The 20282-nt window shown below is 34.2% G+C and overlaps 1 long non-coding RNA gene across 1 annotated transcript in view; it reads right to left on the bottom strand.

Annotated features, from left to right (window-relative positions):
- Positions 1–19355, bottom strand: part of LOC138836189 (uncharacterized) — a 35496-nt gene extending 16141 nt beyond the window's left edge. The window contains exons 1-2 of the long non-coding RNA XR_011374931.1: positions 19290–19355; positions 1105–1314 (exon numbers count right to left, since the gene is read on the bottom strand). This is a non-coding gene — a long non-coding RNA (uncharacterized lncRNA). The remainder of the gene's footprint in view (positions 1–1104; positions 1315–19289) is intronic.
- Positions 19356–20282: the final 927 nt, after the last annotated feature.

The raw sequence follows: 20282 nt of genomic DNA, 5'->3' as shown, positions 1-20282 counted from the left end.
AAGTCTTTGTGATGGACACCAATCACTATTCTTGACTCTGTTTTCATTGTGTGCCATTATCATTAAGTATTAATTTCTCAGAATTAGAGAAAATGGAATGATTATTGTTTTAAAAAAACTTGGGGTCTAATTTAGGCATTCTAGGCATTTCTCCTTCTATGTGCAGCTATACATAATACAACTTCATTTTCAGAATTTTGAAAATGAAATACTACCAAAACCCAGAAATTGATTTCAGAAAGCTATCAGAACCCAGAGATGTGGATAGAAAAAGGCATTGCATGCATTGTAGGTTATGCTGTTCTGACACCTACTACCATCTGACTTAGCAGACTTTTTGTAAAGTGGTGCTTAAAAGTGTTGGTATGAAACATAAGTAGATAATGCAAATATGTTAGCGACCCCTACCAGTAGTTGCAATTATGCAAATTTTAAAACCTTCATCTTTTATAATTAGGTGCAATGGGCTTATGTAGTTTCATCCTCCACAGGCTAGCTAAGGCTCTCATAATCTGTTGAGCAGTTTCCCCTAAAACAATTCAGTTCAAATAGACAAAAACATACAAAGTAATGATAGAACATTTATGAGGAAAATGAAATCCATCAAATCCTAAATAACTTCTTGTTTGTCCTTCTAGAAAAGTGTATTTTTATTTTCTGAAAAGCTGATGTTTTGTGACAATAATTAAGCCTATTTCATTTGATTGTAAAGGTATGAAATTTTAATTAATTTTTTGAAAACTATTCAAATCTGAATTTTCTTTTGATTTGAGTGCTGGAAGAGAAGGCTGCATTTGGTAATTTTTAGTTAAGAATGAAAATTATCCTAGATGAACAATTTTGATCATAATTAATTACTATAAGACACTTAAATCTCATTATTCATAGCACTGAGAATATACAATGCAGGATACGATGGCCAGAGTACAGTGTAATCATAATAAATACAAAATTTTCAAGAGTTAAACACACACATTATGAATATATAATGTACACTTAAAGCTCACAAATAATTATAAATAAAATGGTGGATATATAAAATATAAAAAGCTAAAGTTTTTTTTTCTTTATGACAAATACTCCTCTCCCCTCCTTTTCTCTTACCTCTCCCCACTTCTTCCTTCCCTTCTCCTCTCCTCTTGTAGATAATATGTTATCCAGATATTAGCACATGTCTGTATTTTAAATTAAATAGTTATACTGGCTAAGCATGGTAGAATATGACCATCATCCCAGCCACTTGAGGAGCTGAGGCTACAGAATCACTTGATCTCACTATTTCAGGTCTGGCTTAGACAATATAGACGGTGCCATCTGCAAAACATAAAAAAGGATATTTACTTAAATGAGTGAAAGTCTGAAGAATTCTGCTTTTATTTCATGGATATGCCTAGTATTTTACAAGACTGCACTTTGGATAAAATGTATATGGTGTTTTTATATTCCAACAATTCTAGGCTATATTTATGAATATAGAAATCATTCAAGAAAAGGAATAGGAAAAAATAAAAGAAGTCAATTCATTTATTTTCCTTAAATGAATCATTGAATGAACAGCTGACAAACATTAACAACAACAACAACAAAACCTAACAAAAAATAGGTCATATAATTTTCTAAGGTGAACATGTATTCAATCTAAAGTGCAAAGACATGTTGACCTTTAGTCAATTCTGGATAGTAACTTTAGAAAGAGATTTTGTATTTGTGGTCTAAATTAATTTTCCTAAGCATTTTGATTGTTAGTTCTCCAGCATTAAAGGAAGAAGATGCAATATGATGGCTGATGAAAAATGATAATCTACTACAATTTCAAGTAAAGATTGTTTAGATATAACAAAAGGCTCAACGAAATTATATTTGATAGTTTCCCTCATTAGCTATTCTCAACACACTGAACTCACAGAAACGTTCCACTAATATACAAGTAATTACTGTCCATTAAAAAATAAACTGAAACAATACAAAATGTCCAATACAAATTAATTGTAATATTTTCTTTTTCAACTATAATTAGTTGGTTTAAAAAAACAAACATTTACACTAACAATCTACTCAAAGATTCAGTACAGATTCCATCTGATCCCAATACTTTTCCCGTGGAGTGATCACCTTTTAGGAGAAAAATGTACACTGATTTCCAACAGAAGAAAATGGGAAAATTGACTAGTGTAGACAAGGACTATTTCAAAATATTGATTAAGTTTTAGATTTTAAAAACATTGTTTCAAAGTTAGGGAAACAGTAGTACAAATTAACATCTCTAATGTAGCTTAGCAGTTAGAAAAATTTGACTTTGAAAACAAAACACAAAACAGAACTGAATCTCCAGCACAAGGTGGTGCTATGGACCAACCTCTTACTAATAGGAGTTTTTGTTTAAACAGTTTCTATTTTGATTTCTCCACGATTGATATCTAGCTATGTATCTCTATATATAGAGCTACACACACACATACAATTTAGATAGAGGTAGATAGATATCAGCCCTCTAAATAGAGATAGATAGATATCAACCCCTCTAAATTGTATGTGTTTTTCCTTTTTAAGTCTTGTATTAAGAGGAGAAACTTAATTTAATATTCTCAATTAAAATAAAAATACACATTAGGAGCTGACAATATATAGCTTTATGTAGCCACTACTTACAAATTAAATCTCTAAGTGTTTCTATACTATGTTGACCATTTATATATACACATATATCAATATGTGTTATAGTATATATTATATATAATTTATCTTAGGCCAGGCCAGGTAACTAATATAACATACATATGTGTGTATATATTCCTCATGTTTTCCCAAAATGGACACCCATTACATGTGTCCTTTCTTTTTTTTTTTTTTTTTGGGTCCGGTTGTGGGGCCTGAACTCTGGGCCTGGGCGCTGTCCCTCAGCTCTTCAGCTCAAGGCTAGCGCTCTACCACTTGAGCTACAGCGCCACTTCCGGCTTTTTTTTTTTTTGCTTATGTGGTGCTGAGGAATCGAACCCAGGGCCTCATGCATGCAAGGCAAGCACTCTACCACTGGGCCACCTTCCCAGCCCCACATGTGTCCTTTCTTATAATCATTTAGGAATTATCTTCCTCTCTCTTCATTGACAGCTATTTCAATTTTTTTGCCTAGTCTTGCTAATGAATTGTTGTTGATTTAGTTCATCATATAAACAATTGTAAGGATCATTTTGCGTAAAGACCATTTTCATGTTGTCATTATTTCATTCAATTATTTTCTTTCAAAAAAGCCTCTTTGATGCACAACCTGTTAGTTTAAAGTTAAATTCTTATGATATTTAACTCCTACCCTGTCTTAATTTCGAGATCTTGCATGCATATGCTCTCAGGCACAGGTGTGTGCACACAGGTGCACATATTTACACAAAGTCAAGCATATACACACAGAGAGCTATGTTTTTCTATTCTGTCCATCCAGGCAAGGTTTATTCTGTATCATTTTAAATATTATGGGAATTCCTCCTCAGTTATAAGACCCTTTTCTAACATTTGTGAAGCCATCCATCCCCCAAATCCCAGTATCATCACTGGTATCTATTAATTTTTTTTTAATTCTTTCATAAGGTTTGTATTCTTGAATAAAACTAAACCCACATTCTTATAGCACATAAGTCTGCATTTTGTGGCACATTTGCAAACACTATACCTTACCTTAGATACTAAATGTATTTAGTGACAGTCCATTATTCACAAGCATGTTATAGTTGGAAGGACTGCTTTTATTCTATTTAGGATATTACAACTATGCTACTGTGTAATTGTCCACCATTTAAAATATATAATGGGCAGGGAGCAAGTTACTCACATCCTTAATCCTAGTTACTTAGGACACTAAAATATGAAGATTTCAGTTCAAATCCAGCCTGGGTAATAAAGTTATTGAGACTTATTTTCAATTAACCACACAAAAACTGGAAATGGAGGTATAGCTCAAGTGTCAGAGTGTAGTTCCAAAGCTCAGCAATAGCACCCAGGCACAAGCCCAGAACTGGCATCCACAGACAAATATATGATATATACTATTATATATATTATACATAGTAAGTATATATATTAACACATACAATTGAGTGAGTTATTACATGATGCAAGTTCTAAAAGTGAATTGAGGAGCCCAAATCTTGTAACAATATGTCTGTTAATGTTGTTAAACACATGCATATACACCATACACATATATGACTATAGGTAAAACATGTTTTAAATTATGAAACACAAACCAACACAAATGGGAGTAGACATGCATTGTGTAAGTTTCAAAGGTAACTATGCTTAAAAGTAGAAAGCACCAAGAAGAATTACATTTAACATTGAGCTTTACAATCATGAGCAATACTCAACAGAATGAAAAATTAGATCAAAATGTATTGGAGTGAGCTTTGAGTTAATCTCTGCTGTTCAAATAATTAGGACAATAACTAAAGACAATAGCTCAACAAAGGGTAAGAAAATATATACATTTTATATTCAATAAACTAGGCAATTCACACTTATCTGCACAAAGGTCATGGATGTGAACATTTACCACTATTAATGTGGATGTCTGTGAATCGTGTTTCTTTTTAAAAATTAATTACTGATTCAAATGAAAAGAACATCGTGCAGAAAATGATGGCTATGGTCAGGAGTATGTTCTCCTCTCACATTCTATGTAACAATTTTACTTAAATGCCTCTTCTGCACCTTCAACATCTATTTCTTCATTATTAGTTCAGTCACATCTTTGTCATCTAAAAAGATTTCCTAAGAAGCTTTACCTTCACGTTTAAATAAATTATTTTATACAGAGCGTTAGCAGAGCCAATATAGGATTCTGTCATTGGACTTTTTATCTCAAGTTATAAGTGCACATTTGCATAACATTTAGACTGCTGCCGGAACCAGCACATTAGCTTGAGAATCCCCATTACTGGACTGGGAGATCTGGAAGAATATGGTTTGAAGCCGGCCCAGGTAAAAAGTTCACAAAACTCCCTCTGAATAAGTAAGTCAAGAATGGTGGTTCACATGTATTGTACCACTTTCATGGGAAGCATAGGAGGTTGGAAGTCAGTGGCCACCAGGAAAAAGATTCAAGAGACACAGGCCTTATCTGAAATAATAACTAAGCAAAAGGAGTGCAGGTGTGTGTCAAGTGATGAAGTGCTTGTTGAGCCAGCTCAAAGCCTTGAGTTCAAACACTAATATTGCCATAATAAAAAAAGAGAAAGTTGGTCATATTTTCGTGGTGTTGCTGTTATCTTTGTTTGCTTTTAGTAATGGATTTTTGAAGTCTGTGACTTGTACAATGTAATCAGACACTTGCTTTTTAAAGTAATCTCTAACAGACATAGGTACCATGGCATTTAGCACAAGTAATAGGCTTTAGTCCAGGAATAAGTAAACTTGTTTTAGGCTCCCTTAAAACACAAACAATCTAGGAGATTCTAGATAACTGCTATAATCATCCAAAACTAATATCGATGATGATGACTTCTGGCTCATTTGCCTTCTTCAAACAAACTCTGTAAGAACTGATTATTCCTCTCTTGGGAGTTTTTTTCCCCAACAAACTAAATTCATATTTGGACAAATCTGATCTTAAAAGATCAGTGAAATTCTAATCTCCGAGTGTGTCTGGGGAACACATTCTCAAATAAGGAGCATGCACTCTATGTCGGCTGCACTATATGGTGGCATTCGGATTAACATTATTGCTATATTATTTCTTTCTAACAAACTTGAAAGTATCAATACCAATAGGATAACCTGTGCGGGAAAGGGCTACTTGTGAAGCTAATAAGAAGGTAATGCAGCATGGTGGTCCCATATACCTCCGCAGTATCCAGCTTGCCTGAGTTTGAGTCCTGCCTCCAATATCTACTGCTATGTTTCTATATCAGGAAACTATAATAATTATTATTATTACTCTTTACCTCAGTAGTAATATTGATGTTTACTTGATGGCTTATATAATAAGATTCTACAAAATAACATTTGATGACTACTAAATGGGTCCTGGTTCACAGTAAGTAAGAAGTATGAGTTGTTTTGTTTTGTTTTGTTTTGATATTTTTGGTTTATGGTTGTGGGTTTTTTGTTTGTTTGTTTGTTTGGTCACAAGGCTTAAACTCAAGGCCCAGGCACTGTCCCCTGAGCGTTTATGCCTAAGCCTAGCATTCTACCACTTTGAGCCACAGCTACCCTTCCAGTGTCCTTATGGTTAATTGGAGATAAAGAGTGTCACAGACTTTCTGCCCTGGGTACCTTTGAACCAAGTTACTCACCTGAGCAACGGATTATAGGCATGAGTCAACTGCACCCAGAATAAATATGTTCTAAAATTAACACACAGATACACATACACACAAACATAATAAAGAGAAAATATAGTTGTTTCCTATTTGCACATGCTTTTTCTCTTTAAAAGCAGAAATAGCGGATTGTGGTTCATAGCCAGTCTGAGAAGACAAATCTGAGAGACTCATCTCCAATTAACCATCAAAAAGCTGGAAATTATGGTGAGCTTAAGTGGTAGAGCACTAGACTTGAACTAAAAAGCCAAGCAATAGCACAGGGTCCTGAACTCAGGTCTTAGTACTGGAGCATTTGCAGGTGTGTGCACATCCACACATTTGCACAGACAGACACAAAAACATAAACAAAAGGGCATCTAACATTGAAGGTTTCAGGAGGGTAGACATTTTACTCTTAAACTCACTGTGTATAGCTTACCTTGTTTAGTCACATGGTCATTTATCTAGCAAGGCTTTATGATCAGTTTGCTGTTTGAAACGTGATCTTTTTCCATTTCTATAGTTTTATTTTTTTAAATACCAATTTCTCACTTTATATTTTCACATAGAGACTTATTGAAAAATAAGATTGCATGGGCATGCTTTGCATTATTTTAAAATAGAGCTAATTTCAACTTAAATGTTTTCAAATTGAATTAAAGTGCAAGTCTGATACCTTGTAACTTAGTCATTCGTTTGAATGTTTAAAATTAAATTCACTTAAGTAAATTTTAAAATGCATTACAGAAATTTCACATTTTTATGTGCAATCCAAACTTTAAAACTTTCTGAAAATAAAATTTATCATGGCATGCAACTTCTGAGAATTTTTGATGCTCTAATACAGTCTAAATTTTAACAAATTTAGCGGAACATTGTGCTGAGTACCTGTAATGCCATGCCAGCACAATGGAAACTGAATAAAACAAAAGGGAAACACAACCATGAGGCTAGTCTGGACTGTACAATGACACTCTGTTCCCATAAAATAAAATAAAACTTATCAAATTTATTTTTCAAACATTCAAAATAATTGGATAATTTTGAAGAAAGAGAAAAAAATTCTTCAAACAAAAAAGTGATTCAATTTGTCCCTTTAAAAACATTTAAGTATATGGATAATAAAATAATAATGTTCTTTTCTCTGTGTAACAGAAGCTTGAGTTTTGTCTGCATTACAATTGTTGGTATCCTGTTTTAACAAACATCTCATCAGAACAATATGCACTTCAAAGCACAACTAAGTAAGGTCATGTCTGCTTAGTTCCATTTTGATCTAACATTCTTACTGGCTAGCTCTCCCAAAGCACTTCACAATAAACTCTATGTCTGCTATTTCCTCAATGATCCTTTTTTCATATTCCTATCTAGATACCATATATTTAATAATACAATAATGCACAATTGTCATATTTTCTGCTAACAAATATGTCTGCCAAACAACTAACCCAAGCAGTGACATTCTCCTCTTGACATGCTTAGATACAAGTTTTGTTTGTTGTGGTTTATAGCAATATAACTAAGCATTCAATCAGGGGCTACACTTTAAAATGGGCTATTAAAGTGACAGGCAGACTCAATAAATAAAACCCACAAATTAGTGATGCTCAGTCTTCCAGTTCTTTCTCAAGCTATTTAAATTATTTACTTTGTCTATTATTTCTAGCAGCTAAGAATTTTCTCTATTCCACACTTTGTTGTAAGGTTAAGTAGACAGACTCTTCAAACCAGAGGACTAAATTAGGACAATAGACTATTGTCTACCTGGAGTGCAGAAACAGGCTCAAGGTACTGAAGTATTTAGAGATTCACAATGTGAAACTGCAGAACGAGACTATAAGTACTAACAATGAGTCCTGAGTCCACTACCATGCAAATTACTGGCAGCCACCAATGTTTTGGGTTTCTGGGTCCTCTCCTAGATGGACCAATCTAGCCTCAGGGATGGATAGATATCTGTTAACAACTGTTCTTGTATCTAACTCAGTCATAATTAAACCCTTAATGGCAATCATGAAAATCTCCTTATCACTGGTTAGGTAATTGCAGACAGAGAATGAAAGCTTAACTATAATTGTAGGCCTTGCTGCCAGCTGAATATTGAAATGTGTTAGTATTGTGATTACTTAATGTCCCAATGTGGCTTGTGGCCAATGCTTAAAGTATCCTCTAGAAAACTATAGCCAAAAAAAAAAAAAAAAAAAACCCAAAAGCAAAAAGCAAAGCTTAATTCTCTAATAGCATGTTACTTCTACTTACATTGAAGATAAATATGCTTGAGTATTATGAGTTTATACCATGAGATGTTAGTTCCTTACATAAACAAGTGTCACCTGTCTGAAAATAAAATCATCTAGTTAACATATACCACCTCTTGCCTTTGGCAAATAACTCATTATAGCTTTTTTTAAACTGGTAAATGGTATTTCAGTTTACTTTTGCTGTCTAGGAAAATGTACAAAATTCAGTGGCTTAAAACAGACATCACTTACTCTTGCCTATAGATCATTCAGTTGGCTGAAACCAGAAAAGACTCAACTGGGCTTTGAAAGTCTCAGTTCTATAATGCAAATTGAGTTAAACTCTGCCCCCAATTACATCCTCTCAGGGTGTTGCTAGTTGTAGACCATGATATAACTAAGAACAGGCTCTTCTCATGCAGATGGCAGAAGACAGAAGGGCACAACCACCAAAGGACAAGTCAAGCCTTTGCTAACATCACATCCACTAAAAGCTATTGGCCAAAGTAAAGTCACATGACTAACTCATCATCAAGGGTCAAGAAACATGCTCTGATTCCCCTGGGAGGAACTGCAAAATGATATGGAAAAGAGTGGAGATTTGGGATAGGTAAAGACGTAGAACCAGAGACTGAACTACAAGACTTGGTAGTGTCCTTAAAATTAGTTCAAAATGGCATTAGAGTTTTTTTTTTTTCTTCTTTCTTAATTTTGTAACGGTGATGTACAGAGTTACATAAGTCAGGTAATGACATTATTTTTTGAACAGTGATGACTCTTCCTTTGTTTCCTAGCAGTTTTTCCCTCCTGATCCCTCTCTCCCACAAGTTGTATAGTTCATTTTCAACATAGTGTCTAGTGAGTATCATTGCTGCACTTGTCCACCCTTTGTCCCACAATTTCTCTGCTCCCCTTTGCCATCACCAAAACAGACAAACTTATGTATAAGACAAAAGATAAAGAAATCAAAAACAGTGGCAAAGGCAGAAAAAAATAACAATAAACCTCATTTCAATTTCTTGGAGGTAATTTCAGTAAACATCATTTTATATGATCATATCCACATAGCTATTGAGCTTTGTGATCCTCTCCTAAGAACATCCTCCTTTGGTCTCACTGTGTGAATGTTTTGTGTCTTGTATAATTTATCATATCCAAGTATAATTTTTTATCTTTTCTCATCCAATGTATTTACTTGTAGATTTATAGGAATATTCTATTTATAACAAATGAGGCAAACCATGTAAATTACATTTCTTAATTTTTCCAAGAAGTAAAAATGGCCAATAGACACATGGAGAAATGTTCAACATCTTTGGCCACAAAAGAAATGCAAATCAAAACAACATTGAGCCAGGTGCTGGTGGCTCATGCCTGTAATCCTAGTTACTCAGGAGTCTGAGATCTGCGGATCGCCAGCCAGGCAGGAAAGTCTGTGAGACTCTTATCTCTAATAAGTCACCAGAAAACCAGAGGTGGTGTTGTGGCTCAAGTGGTAGAGCACTAGCCTTGAGCTGAAGAGCTGAGGGACAGTGCCAGGCCCAGAGTTGAAGTCCTATGACTGACCAAAAAAAAAAAAATTGCGATTCTACCTCACCCCCATTAGGATGAACACTATGAAACAAACTAAGAATAACAGGGAATGCTACTACATTGTTAGTGGGAATGTAAACTTGTTCAACTACTCTGAAAAGCAGTAGACTGAACATAAACTTCCTTATAACCCAATAATTCCACTCCTGGGCACATACCCCATAGGCCACAAACAAGGCCACACTAAAGCAACCTGCACAAACATGTTCATTGCAGCACTGTTTACAATAGCCAAGATATGGAATCAACCCAGATGCCCCTCAGTGGGTGAATGGATCAAGAAAATTATATATATATATACATATATATATATATATATATATAATTTTCTTGATCTCACACACACACACACACACACACACAAAATGGAATTTTATGCTTCTATCAAAAAGAATGATAGCATAGCATTTATGAGGAAGTGGAAAGACTCAGCCCTAGAGATTTTTTTAAAAGCAAATCTCCTCTGTAGACAGTTACTAGATCACATCAAAGAAGTCTAGAATTGTCTAGAGGGGATATGCTGACATAAAGATCCTTTGTCTCTCACGTTTTTGTAAATACTCTCAGGAAACCATGAACACAGGCTAAATTAAAGAGCTTTTAATTATATAAGATTAGTCTGAACAGTTTCAGTGCCAAAACTTACTTCAATACAAGCAGTCTGAACAAAGTGCTGAATATCCAAGAGGAACTAGATCCTCAACACCCACCTATGTAGCCATCGAGAAAAACTGACAGAGTACATTTCCAAAAGACACCCCAAACAGCCAAGTAAAAGAATGTTTTAGAGATTAGCATCAGAAGGCTCTGATGCTAATCACAATGTGGAATTCTCAACTGCCAAAGTAGGTGAACTGCAAAATATTTATCTACTAGGTATCTGGGGACAAAAAACTTCCCTTTGAAGTTTATCCTAAGTAACGAAAAACCAAAACTGAACTCATGGATAGCACTCTTCATCAACACTAAATCTAGCTTTGGATGCAATGATCAGATTATGTGTGTTCTAGACATTGGAATCAGATACTCTGTTCGTTAGTTTTTGCTACTGTCTGGTTCCCTTTTTTTTTTTTTTTTTTTTTTTTTACCACATCTCTAATACTCAATGTTTTCCAGCTTCTGTTTTAGTTATGTAGAACTGTTGTACAGAAGTGAGAGCAGGGGAAGTTGAAAGGGATTTCTCAGCCTCAGTCTTTACACCTTGTTTTCTTTTTGCTTATTGAGATCATTAACTGCCTTGAAACCTTAGGGGATATTGAATCCACAAGGACTAAGAATCCTGAGTCTCTGGAAAACAGCAAGGAGCAGAGCCCTGCCTTGCTCTTTTCCACCTCTACCAATCCACATTAAATGGTAAGATGAGAGAAGAGTAAAATTTTATTGTATTAAGACACTAGAAATTTAGGGTTTTAAATTACAGTGTTGGTACATCTTGCTTATGTAATCTTCAATGTTTTTGAAGTATTATTTTTATGCTTTATGTTGGTATCTGGAAAATAGTAAATGTGTTTCAAATATTGGATTTCATTTTAAGTAAGTGTTTTAAATTAAATCTATTTAAAAAAATTATTTTGTAACATATTATTAGCTATGTATTTTGTATAACCTTACTTTATTTTTGGTTATTCATGAGTTCCTTCCTCCTGGACTAATTTTTGTGCATTGGAGTTCTGTATAAGATACCATAAGAACAGTAGGTTTCTGTTACTAGAAACCAAATTAAATGAATCTGGAATTCTACTTTTATATGTATAATATAGAGTATCATTATAATTAGGTGATCTATTTATGTGGCATCATATTCTTTAAGAACATAATAATTTCCATTTTTTATCTGTGGAATATATCTTTACCTAGGAAAGGAAAGCTAAAATAGGAGGAAAAGTGGTTGTTAAGCTAAAATATTATTGCTAAGTAGCCCGTGGGCATACAAAATTTATTTTTAATAACAGATGTTCATTGAATTCACTATTTGGAATGAAACTCATTGACCATTCTAGGGCCTTATCTGTACAACCTCTTTATTATTCAAATAAGGAAATTGAGCTTTAGAGCCATAAATTAATTTTCCCAAGTACACAAAAGTAGGAAATCAAGAGCAAGATCTACAAGCCAGACTTCCCAATACTCAGCCAGTTTCTTTTCTATGATAGCAAACTCGAATCCGTATACATCATACTTCAGGAAATGGAAATTTCAGGTTTTGTGAGGCATCCCATTAATGCAAAGATAATAGTATAATTTTGTTTAGAAACTAATGCATGTATTGAACAAAAATCCAACAAATATCCCAAAGGAATAATTGAAGATTTTGGTAAATCTTAGAAAATTTAAGCAGACATCCATAGTTGGGAAACAGATGAAACAGATTAACAATGGTGTATTTCCAATAGAAGATTTAAAATTATAATACTATATAGTTAAAATGACAATTATATTCAAACAAGTATTGCATCATTTAAAGAGAATACACATTTAGATCAAAACCTCAAATTTTTATGTAGAGTAAGAAATAACAGTATAAACCAGGTGACATTGATAGCCTACGACTACCATATATTTTTCATAAACATATTTCCCATATATTTGAGAGTTCCCCCCCCACTTCCATACTACATTGAGATGGAGCAAATAGACGACTAAATCTCATGTTCAAAGCCTGTTTGCTTAAGAGTTAGCACAGACTACAAACTTTGATTTTGTTGAAGATGGGGAAAACTGGTTTTACTCTGCTGAAAAGATGATATCCACTATTTCTGTTGTGTAGAGATGACATTAGATCACCTATCTTTTTCTCCATCTCTAAAAGCTCACTAAGAATAAAAGAACAATTAAAAACTGCTTGCTAATTTCTTTTAAAATGCTGTCACATCAAGTATAATAACCCAACGGGGAGGTTCATCCCTAATTTTTGCAAGGTCTACAAATTGGAATTTAATAAGCTCATGAGAAAATGAAGAAATCCTAGCAGTCATAGAGGACTGTAGAACATATACAAATGATATATATTTTTTTACATTTGAATATGTACCACAAGTTTTTAAAAGTCAACCTTTGATTCATTAATTCTACTTCTGAAATCTATCTTAAAGTAAAAAAAAAAAAAAGCCTTCAGAACTTTTGAGAAAACAGATGTTGTAAATTTATTTAGAGTGAAATTGATCTAAATCTAAATTAACCAATGTAGGAATAATATTAAATATGTTGTAACAGAACATTATGTAGCTACTAAAATAAGTCTTGGAAAGACTCTTTAATAATCTCAATTTGGTTGGGTACTATGAAAAGCATTGAGGTATTTATAAAATAGTATCTGCTAAGATTTTGACATATCCCCTGAAGCTCATATTTTGGAACCTTGATGTCCATTGAGACAATGTTGTGGGGTGGGAATCTTCAGTCAATGTTGTGATTGGATCATAATATTTATTCCCTCATAAATGAATGAATGCCATTCATGAATTGCAGGAATGAGTTCCCTGGATTTTGGCCTTCCCAGCATTTATAATCATGAGTCAATTCTGCTTATTATGAAGAACTGAGACTCTGTGTTCTGTTATACTGACAGAAAATCACTGATATAAAATCACAAGGAAATTCTGGGAAACATATTTACCGGTATCTAAATTCTAAAAAAGCATATATTGGGAGAAAGTGTCACAAATTGACTTGATATCCCTGAATGCTGTAATTATGAATAAGTGATAAACTCTTACATATGCTTTTCAAAATTAGGCATATTTGCATTTAATATCTTTATAATAAAAAGTTAATATATTTTCCTCTTTTTTTGAACATTTCTACACATAGTTGCTTTTTCAGAGTATAAATTCATCCCATCAAATATATACAATTTTCTCAGTTTTACAGAATTATTGAAGAGATGCTAAAATATATTAAATAGGTTTTTTTTTAATTTTCACATTACTAAAATCTATAGATTAAATAAGATTTTCATTTATAAATAAAATATTTTCTTTTTTTCTATTTTTCTGTTTGACATTGGAATATTCTCAATGCATATAAACCTCACAGAAAATTTCAAATTTTGAATATCCAAATTCAAAATACTTAAATTTTCAATATTCTCCTTTATATGTTAAACTCTTTGTCTTTGAATACACAGTATATTAATTCCTATGACAAGAATTATATAAACCCAACTATAACCACACACAGGATCAAAACAGACAAAAAGTACATTTATTTTAAGCCTACTTACCTCACATTGTTCCAAAGGAGTCCAGACAACTATTCCACACTTAATTTTTATTGCTTTTTGAATTTCATCAGGTGAGAAAATGTATAAGCATATATATATATATGTATATATATATATATATATATATATATTATTGATAAATCCCAAAAGAAATCTTGTAGTTCAAACCAGACTGGGTAGAAAGATGCAAAAATAAATAAATCCAAACTTTTATTAACCAATGCACTCTATTATTTGAAAAACAATTTCATAACATTTGAAACTATAATAATTTTTAGGTTGAGAATAGTTCACAGCTACAGAATATCTCAAGGGTAGCTATCTTTAAAGATAAAAGATACATGATATAACATATCTACAATTACTTAGGTGAATTGAAGTTTTAAAAACTTTACATCACAGCCGGGCGCTGGTGGCTCATGCCTGTAATCCTAGCTACTCAGGAGGCTGAGATGTGAGGATCGCAGTTCAAAGCCAGCCCGGGCAGGAGAGACGGTGAGACTCCTATCTCCAATAAACCACCAGAAAACCAGAAGTGGCACTGTAGCTCAAGTGGTAGAGCGCTCGCCTTGAGCTGAAGAGATGAGGGACAGTGCCCAGGCCCGGAGTTCAAGCCCCATGACCGACAAAAAAAAAAACTTTACATCACAACAAAAATGTGTTTGGTGAAATGTATTTAACCTGTTACTCTGGTTAAAAGAAAAATATAATTTTCTTTTGTTGAGTTAGAAATATATTCTTAATTGCATAATTCAATTGAGCTCCTAATAATTCAATATGCATCTTAAATCTTACATAAACAAATATTAATTTCATCACAATCCCCATTTTGAAGAAGTCACTCAACATAGTATCTCTCCAGAACAACAAAAAAAAGAGATTGAAAAATGTTTATTGTGATTACTCTTCCATTATCACTTTTAATAGATGCATTTTTGGCCCAAACTATAACTTTTCTCTGTAGCATGAGTGTAAGTGTTCTGAGTTAGCAATTATCATCTTTATTCCTTCACAAAATAACTATGTCGTACTAGTTTCCTTTTCCCCCTTATTAAGCCATATACAATGGCTGTGGCTTTTTGAAAGAATTAATGAGAAACTTAGGGAGAATTAGACAGATGTCTGCCTTGGCTCATGGAAATTAAACAACTTCCATAATATAACCAGAATCACACAGCCAGGAATCATCAAGAAATGCATGATTGTCTAGGGTAAAAACACCTGTAGAGAGCCAAGGTGCCCCTCAGCACATGTCAGCCTTCCCTCCCTGCAGAGTGTTCTACTTGATGCCAACCCAGACGTTGTCACTCTGTGCATCTAAGACATCTGCTGTCATTTGCAAACTGAGCCTCATTATTCTCCTCTCTATGGAAGCATTTTCTTAACCCTGAATTCTGTAACCCCATAGTTTCTGCTTACTGCTTCCTTTCTGTGTATCTCTCAGCAACTTTTCCCCTTTCCTATTGTCGTCAGCCTTTCTTTGAATGATCCATTCAAACCTCACAAAAGAGATGAAAATCTGATTGGGTTTAGCAGTCTCATCCATTTCTAGGCAGCCCAGTGGGTGAAAAGGCTCTCGCCAGGACAATGTACACTCTACTGGTCAGACTTTATGTGGGTGCCATTGTGGCCAGCACCTATTTTGTGGCCAATTGTATGTGGTAGGAGTGGTGACATCACTTGCATAAGGAACACCAGGGGGTGAAGAGAATGAAGGAGTGACAGGAACTTTGGACCAAGGACTCTCCAAGGAAAACCATGATAGGTTAGAGTGTCTCTATTTCATATTATTTACATGTTCTTTTGGACTGATTTTTGTACCTTTCTCACCAAGTTATAGCTTTCATTTGTGTATTTGTAATGTGGAATTTAGAAATGTTTCCACTGAAACTTGTGATAAAGTCATAAAAATGAAGGAAGGATACATACATTTACAGGAGCATCATTGAAGCTTCTGTCACAGAAAAAAAAAACCTGTATGAAGCTTCTGTCACAGGAAAAAAAAAACGGTACAACTAATTTGAGATATATGTTGTAATAGTACTCAAATGAATGACCAAAAAGATCCAGTTTAATGGGCAAATTAGTGCCACAAAATTAGACCACCAAATAGTTTGAAGCTACACATAAATTAGCTATTCTGAATAAGACATGAAGTCTAATAACTCTAGTAGTACTTTTGTTTCTATGAATCAGAAATAATAGAAATGTAGGCCTGGGACTTAAGGAAGTTCATTTCTTTCCTTAATCCTTACAGACATGTAGACCAGAGATGTTGAGAGTAAGAAGACACATTAGCCTCCAACACAAGGCGTCAATAAGGCATATGCACTAAAATGGGTTGGGAACAATCTAAGGCTAAGAAAATGACAACAGGAAATATAAAGAGCCTTGTGCTCTGTCATCAATACTTTGAATGCTCGAGAGAGGTCAAGACCTATAAGATTAGCCCCTTCTTCTGTCACACAAAAATTGAAAGGCTAGTTTAAACCATGCTTTCATAATAGCGCTATAAAGTAAGGTCATTCTTCCATGTATGCCAATATGAACATTCACATCTGCAGCAATTTGTGCGATGGTAAGCCATAAAAGCAAAAAAAAAGACCATTTGGTCATATATATTCTTAGGGAACTAAGTGTTCAGAATCAATGAAACAGGAAAGTCACCAAGCATCTTGAAAAAGTGACAGTCGCATTGGATTCATGTTAATTGAGTAACTTCTCCAGCTCAATTTGTACCATTGGTGGTAACATTTCTGTAGAGGGTGCTCATGATCAATAACATGACTGACAATGGTAAGCAAGAGGAATACTTTTCTTCCAATGGTATTAGCAAGATGCCTCTGTACTGTTAGTACATTTCCCATAAGCCCAGAAAATCCACAGTCTCTGCCTCTAATAACTGTGAATTATTGATCCTTGACAGGAAGGTAAAGATTCACATTAATCTACCAACCATCATCACTAACATGAATGAAATCAATGTTCAAAGCTAATACAAAACAAACATTAATACAAACCTGGTTAATTCTGATTTTAATTGCAATGTCCCTACTCAATGTGGTGTTTTAGTTTTACATCTATCAAGAGTAGAAGCTCTTTGAATATTTTTCAGAATATGCTTCTAAATGTCAGGCTTATTTATAATGAGTCTATAATTGTGACAAGTTTGACAGACTTTTACTAGTTTTATTAACCATTACTATTCCAGATTTCAAGACTTCTTACATATAAGCTTACAAATAAAGGACACAAAATATTACTTCAAGAGCTGAAAGGAGTTTTTCATAGATTTCTTTAAGACATAGAGTCAGGTGCATGGCATCACAATATAACTTCCTCATATCATAATTGCATGTTAAGTTTTGAAAATATCAAAAAAGTAACAGAGTCTTTGATAACTACTTTTACTCAAAATAGCTAATCTGAAACTGCTTCCATATGAAAAATACTGAGATACTGAGATATGCCTTAGTCACCTAACACATTACTACTCCCATTACATTTCATCATATAGAAATCAGTGAACTTCCATTGTGTATATATATATATATATATATATATATATATATATATATATATATATCACATTTTCTTGATCCATTCACCTACTGAGGGGCATCTGTGTTGGTTCCACATCTTAGCTATGGTAAATAAGGCTGCAATAAACATAGTCGTGCTAGTAGTTTTAGTGTAGTCTTGTTTTTGAACATTTTGGTAAATGCCCACAAGTGGGATTGCTGGGTCATAGGGGAGCTCTATGTGGAGTTTTTTGAGGAACCTCCATACTACTTTCCAAGGTGGTTGAACAAGTTTACACTCCCACCAACTGGAATTTTATGCCTCCATCAGAAAGAATGACATTGCCCCATTTGTTAGGAAATGGAAAGACTTGGAAAAAATTATATTAAGCGAAGTAAACCAGGCCCAAAGAAACATAGGTCCCATGGTTTCCCTTATTTGCAATATCTAGTATATGTCTGAGTCAAGCAGAAAAGGTCAGATAAGTTGATGTTTGGGAAATGAACCCTAAGATATGTATTCAAATGTTTTTTTTTTCTTTCATGCGATTGTTTCTAACACATTTATAAGATTATTTCTTTGTTGCTTTGTATGTCCCTCCCCCACGGTATAACCCCTGCTTTCACCGTATTTGATGTTGTTATAATTTGTGGAGGGGAAAGGAAAAAACAAATCGTTTAATTAGGACCTATTGCAACAATGAGACGTACAAGTCGTTATGTATAAAACGAACTTTACAACTTTGGTGGGGGGGCGGAGGAGGGTTGAGTGGGGGGGGTGGAGGGAGGATGGGATGGGAAGGAGAAAAAAAGGAGGAGGCTACAATGCTTGATAAGAAATGTACTCATTATCTTGCCCATGTAATTGTAACCCCTCGGTACAGTATTTTCACAATAATAAAAAAATAAATAAAAAGAAATCAGTGATGTTTGTAAAGGATGCCAACTAGTGACATTTTAAAAACTGTCGTCTAGATGACTCTGTAAAGTAAGCCTGAAGGTTTCACATAATTTAATCTCAACAGGTATGAAAAGCACAAAACAATCCAAAATAAGCAGCATTGTTCTCTCGAATAAGGAAGTCAAAGCAGTTGTGAATGGATTGTAAAGAAGTAAAAATCCTTCCAGTGATCAGAACAGAGTTGTGTGCTTCACTGGTTCTGTCTCAAAGAACTCAGGAAACTGGGAGGGGTGACCACTTCCCACACTCCACAAGCCACATGGAGGCTTGGCACACAAAGAAAGATTCCCTGGGCCTAGTGACTGGTCAATTATGAATTGGAATTCATCTGTCTCTACAGTTGCCAGAGAAACCAACTTGAGAACTGTGGTACCTTTTGAGAGATGACTAAAGAATGGCCAAGATCCGTATTTGATCCTTGTGCTGAACAGTGCCTTACAGGCTTTTCCTTGTACTTACCAACTGCCCGATTAGTAAAATGGGAGAGCAGAGCATATGGTTATGTCAGCCTACCATGGATTCCCAGTCCCCAACTGACATTTAGTTGCTGTTAAACTGAAAAACTGCTACTTCAGAGACATGAATCTGCCACATTTCAAGGATATGACACCTATTGGGAACAAAAATGTGAAAACAAAACAATTCCATCTAGTGGGGAAACACCTTGACAAATACGAAGGATTTCAATCATGTCAAACTGTTTTAAAAATGTCCACTTTTGCCATTTCTCTCCAGATATTTAATGTTTCCTAACACAAAAAATAGAATAAATACAAGAAAGAAATCAATACTCTGCACATCCAAGTTGTTCAAACCTGCCACTGCAATCAAACTTTCTTCTTTTTCTCTGCAAAGAGCTCAGAGGCAGCTTCTCAGTTCAAGGATGAAGCATTCTCACTGCACCTTCTCTAAATATAAATAAAGATAACAGAAACATTAACTTCCTGAGAATTTAGCCGAAGAATTGTTTTTAGCTGTACTCTCAGCAAGTTGTTTTTTTTTTTTCTGGCCAGATTGAATGATTCTTTTATAAATGACCTTGTCAGTAAAACCTTTAATAATTGGTAACTTTTTTAATACTTAGTAATTGGTAAAGAAGGAGCTTTCTCATGAATCGTTAGAAACAACTTAATGTACATTTTTAAAAGGATTATTTTCCTTGAACTTTAATACTCATGAAAGCTGTTATATCAGCAGCCTCAAAGACTGTAAACTTCCACTTATCCATAAAGCAGGAACAGCTTTCCTTGGAAGGCCTGGAAATAGCAATAAAGAGACTTCAGGCTCCAAGATTGGCTGATAGATGAAAGGGTGGGGCAGGGTGGGTTAGAAGATCCAGTTGAGGCAATAATTGTGTGTTAATTTGTAAGGGACCCATATCTCCAGTCCACTCTGATCATTTCATCATTACTAACCTCTTCTACGCTCTAAAAATATTGTTAAAATCAGTCA

This window comes from Dipodomys merriami, unplaced genomic scaffold (assembly GCF_024711535.1).
Source record: "Dipodomys merriami isolate MVZ:Mamm:240054 unplaced genomic scaffold, mDipMer1.0.p SCAF_1, whole genome shotgun sequence".
In the NCBI taxonomy this organism is placed as follows: Eukaryota; Metazoa; Chordata; class Mammalia; order Rodentia; family Heteromyidae; genus Dipodomys; species Dipodomys merriami.
Note: the sequence above shows the minus strand (reverse complement) of the source record. Positions and strands in the feature narration are given on the sequence as shown.